The sequence below is a fragment of the Miscanthus floridulus genome, chromosome 14, assembly GCF_019320115.1.
Source record: "Miscanthus floridulus cultivar M001 chromosome 14, ASM1932011v1, whole genome shotgun sequence".
NCBI classification, from domain to species: domain Eukaryota; kingdom Viridiplantae; phylum Streptophyta; class Magnoliopsida; order Poales; family Poaceae; genus Miscanthus; species Miscanthus floridulus.
Genome location: NC_089593.1, coordinates 31,779,878 through 31,784,644, shown reverse-complemented (window position 1 = coordinate 31,784,644; position 4,767 = coordinate 31,779,878). Strand labels below are relative to the sequence as shown.

The 4,767-nt window shown below is 42.2% G+C and overlaps 1 non-coding gene across 1 annotated transcript; it reads left to right on the top strand.

Moving 5' to 3' along the window:
* The first annotated feature begins 921 nt into the window (after positions 1 to 921).
* LOC136506351 (small nucleolar RNA R71) lies at positions 922 to 1,030 on the top strand. Its single transcript, XR_010771560.1, has one exon. It is a non-coding gene; the product is annotated as a small nucleolar RNA R71 (small nucleolar RNA).
* Positions 1,031 to 4,767: the final 3,737 nt, after the last annotated feature.

The following is a 4,767-nucleotide window of genomic DNA, read 5'->3' as shown; positions in this document are numbered from 1 at the left end:
TGATCATAAATTACCTTAGGCATGATGTTGACACTTGCTCCGAAGTCACAGACAGCTTCTTGGAAAATATGAGGTTCAATGGTGATGGGAATGACAAGTCTCCCAGGATCGCTCTTCTTTTTTGGCAAGGTATAATCTATCCACCTTCCCATTGATGGTTGTATACAGTAATATGTTGCATTGTGAATATCGACAAGATTTATAGTTTCTAGATCTTCTGATTGCCCCAGAATCTTACCTTTGTCGGTCGGAGGAACAACATCTGTCAGCTGAGCTATTTGTGATTCTACCATTTTATTAAAGTTATGCTGGTTCTTAATGGCAGAAGCAAAGCTATCCATTCTATTATTTATGTTCTCTAGAATTTTATCATTGGTAGCTACCTTTCTACATAATCCCTCCATAAGTTTAGATTACCTAGCAATTAATTCTCTCAAGGGTGATTGATTGAAATTATTAAAATTATTACCTTGGTAGTTCAGTCTTTGTTGCTGATTCCATCCTTGATTCTGCTGAGGATGAAAGTAGTTGGTGTTGTTGACAAAGTTCACATTCTCATGGGTTGCAGGACAGTTGCTCCCTGAATGACCAGTGTTTCCACACACTTCACAAGTCATGCGAGAATCATGAATATGCATGACTTCTTGCTTTTCATTGGCTCGGTCTTCGAGGTTCTTCATTAGTAGGTCCATCTTGGCAGACCACATGTCTTCCTCCTTGAGTTGATGCATACCTCCACCTCTCTTGCAGGTTTGAAGACGTTCTTCATTCGAGCCTTGGTTGGAGGCCATCTTCTCCACGAGAGTTGTTGCAGCTAGGAGTGTAAGTGGCAGGAATGCTCCTCCAACAGCAACATCCATAGTCTCATGGGTACTGTTGGTCAACCCGTGGTAGAAAGTCTACATGAGTAGCCAATTCTCCATCCCATGATGAGGACATTTTGATATGTAGTCTTGAAAGCGTTCCCATGCCTTAGGGATAGATTCATCATGTTGCTGCTGAAAACTAGAAATTCTCCCATGTAGAGCATTGGTCTTGCTTGTGGGAAAGAACTTTGCTAGGAAGGCGGTGGAGCAGTTATCCCATGTAGTATTTCAATCTTTGTTGGCATAGAACCATTGTTTTGCCTTGCCCAAGAGTGAGAATGGGAAGAGATGAAGTAATATGGCATCTTGGGTTACTCCTTTGGTAGTGAAAGTGCTACAGATCTCCAGGAAGTGTTGGAGATGTGCACTCGCATCTTCATATGCCTTTCCACAAAATTGGCTTGCTTGCACCATGTTGATGAGGGATGGCTTGAGCTCGAATCTATTATCTCCAACATTGACTGTTGGTCTAGTACGGATGTTGGTCATAGTTGGAGCAGAGAATTCACGGAGAGTCCTATTACCCATAGCTTCAAATTTAGGTGTTAAGCTTCGTCTTTTATGGATGTCTTCCTACTTTAAAGCTTGAACTTTCTTAAGTTTAGCTCTATTCCTTCTGATTAATGCTTCTGGATCTTCAACGTAGTTTGTTGGAAGGTCAAAACTGGTCATACATTACCCTGCATAAGATACACAAGTAGACAATACAAGGGTAAGCCTGTTTGAGCAGAGGTCAATAGTTATCTTCGATCACATCAATAAGTATAAGTTTATCAATACTTCCTTTGCCTATTTACCTTTCCCGGCAATGGCACCAAAAATGCTTGTTGGTATTTATTAATGTATCACTTGTTTTAAGTAGCCACATATTATAAACCTATATCTCCTAACATTACTTTACTAGGTTGTCATCCCTAGTGATGATGCCAGAAATGCTTGTTGGTACTACATAGCATTACTACTAGAATAATACTAAGCAGTTTTTATCATTTTATGTGACTAGAAATAATATATATATCATTATATAAATGAAAAGGATCTATAAGCACACAGATAATATACCATTGTAGCACTTTACCTGAGAGTATTTCAGGTATCGTTATTTATATTTTTACCACAGGAAAGGTCTAGCATGGACATGTATTGATAACTTATACTATTGATGGAGAAGTAAACCATAACCAATATTCTACTCAAAACAGGAGTAAGTCATAGGATAAGATATATATATGATAAGTATTGATCAATGATAATGATAAATCACTCAGAGTACTCCTTTCTATGGCATTAGCATGGTTAGGTAGAATATTAGAGGAATAATTCCTAAGTCATTCTTTATTACAAGTCAAAGCATACATTGATTAGTGTAATTGTACCTAGTAATCATTGCTAAGACCATCGTCATATTACACATAAGGGATATTACTAAGGAAGATTAAGAATAGAGCTTGTTCTTACTTCATAGCTGGAGCCTACGTGCTCCTATATTCGGGGAGTGGACTACAAAGGACTCAATGGGAGTGTCACATCCGTGATCTACCACATGACCCAAAATATAGGGTGTATCCGTAGGTAAACAACGTATAAACACCATGCTTACACAATGTTGACCACTCACCCATGGTACCTTAGAGTGAGCGCTGTATGAACTTATGCATGAACATGATGATAATCCAACTATACTAAGCATATAATAAAAGTAGACAATGAATATTATAACGAAGAACATAAATAAGATGAATGCTAATATTGTCATAGCAATTGTAACTAGCATATAAAAGTAATGGAGATACAAAAGATAGGGGGTACAAAGATTATACCAAACCACACTCTTGACATGATCAGAAATCCAAGCGAAGCCTGCTTGCCACCCTCTAGACCTAGCCTAACTAGCTATGCCCTAGAATATGATAGAGCTCTGAGGATGATTAGGGTTTCTGTCTTCTCAAATGACTTGATGACTGTGATATCGGTCATCTAGTGCCACTTGAGTGATCTAACTTTGTGATGTTGCTAGGATCGAGTGGCATGATGAATTGAGTGGTTAACTCCTTAAAAATGATTGTGAAAATGCTTACACACATACACATAGTGGTGTACACTTGGTGGTGTTGGCACATTTGCAAAGGAGAAGTTGTTGAAGTTGAAGCAGATCTACTCGAAAAAGAAAAGGAGGAGTTTTAGGGGGACCGGACTCTGCCTCGACAGTGACTGGACTCTTCCCCTGCGTTTGGTCATGTCGCGCAATGAAGGCATGGCTCAGGGTTTATGACCGGACATTGGCAAGGTTGAAGGACCGAATGTGGCGCTTGTGCGTCTGGTCTGATAGCGTGGGTGGACCAGACTCTGGAGCGCATCTGATCATCAGTGACCTAACGCGTCTGGTCAGCCTTGGGAGCTCTCGGTGTGGTTTTTTATCATGATCAGATGCTGGCTAGGGCACGTCCAGTCATGTCGTGGAGGCATGACCGGTCAGTTGCTGGCTAAGCGCGTGAGTGCATAGGCGCGCGTGATCTGATGCTAGAAGGCTATGTCCGATCATTGCTTCAACGCGTCCGATCTTTGATGAGGTGCACGTGGGGGAGAAGTAGTCATTGGGATCGGGTGGCACACATTCAAAGCAGTGACACGTGGCGAGCATCCCGCGATCAGACGTGCGTCCGATCATCATGACCTGCATGTATGGTCATCCCGAAATCTACCCATTGAAGGGGTAACAGCTCTATTTGTTCGTGGGGTTATAAATAGAGCACTTGGCTAGCCTTGGGCTGGTAGCTGAGCACCCTTAAGCCTTGGTGGCTTGTGTAGGTATGCTTAGGAGTCCTCTCACTCACATACGCTTGATAGTGATCATCCGATTGAGTGTGAGTGCGATTCTAGTGCCATTGCTTCGTGAGGTTGCATCGAGTGGCACTAGGTGATTAAGTTACAAGCCGGTGGTGCTTGTTACTCTTGGAGGTTGCCACCTCCTAGACGGCTTGGTGGTGGTCTCTGTTGAAGCATGCAAAGAAGATTGTGCGGTGCTCTAGAGAAGTGATTATGAGGAGGATTGTGCTCACCCCGCAGGAGCCACAAAGAGCAACTCTAGTAGAGCGAGATGCGAAGGGCGACAAGTGGTTCGGCTGGGTCAAGTGCTAGAGCTTGTGGTAAGCACTCCACGTGGGAGAGTGTGACTTGCAGGTCACCACTTGCAAAAGGACCGGTGGCGTGTTGGCAAACATGTGAACCTCGAGATAAAATCACCATGTTGTCCTTGTCTTCCCGTTGGTTTGCAATTCCCTTATACAAGCTTGTAATTACTTTCACATTCATTGTGCTTGTGTAGCTGCTCTTGTAATTTGTTAGCTTGTGTAGCTTGCTAGTTACCTTCTTTGTTGTGTAGCATAGAAGTAGCTCCCTTGCGTGACTAATTCGGTTTGAGCGACCTTGTTAGTCACATTGCTTAGTTTGTGTAGCTAAGTAATTTGCGCTCTATAATTTGGCTTGTGTAGCCTTGTTATAGAGCATTGCTAGTGAGGTTAGGTGGCTTTGTGCTTTTGCTTATTAGCATGTGTAGGAGCTCCCTAGTTGCTTGAGTACTAGCGGCATAGGTTTGTGTGACCTTGCTCCTAGAATTGGTTAGGTGAGCTCTAGCTAGCCCAGCACCTTTGTTGCCTAATTAAGATCTTTATAAGGTGCTTGTGAACTTAGAGGGGTGTAGTCTTGTCTAGACCATTAGTTTTAATTCCGTATTTATCTCGGTTAGCCGACGCGTTTAATTATAGAAATGACTATTCACCCCCCTAGTCCGCCATCTTGACCTTACAAGTGATATCAGAGCTTGGTCTCCCATTTGTGGTCTTCATTGACCTGAGAGAATGGTGACTTATGGTCTATATGTTGAGTGTCCATACACTTTTGA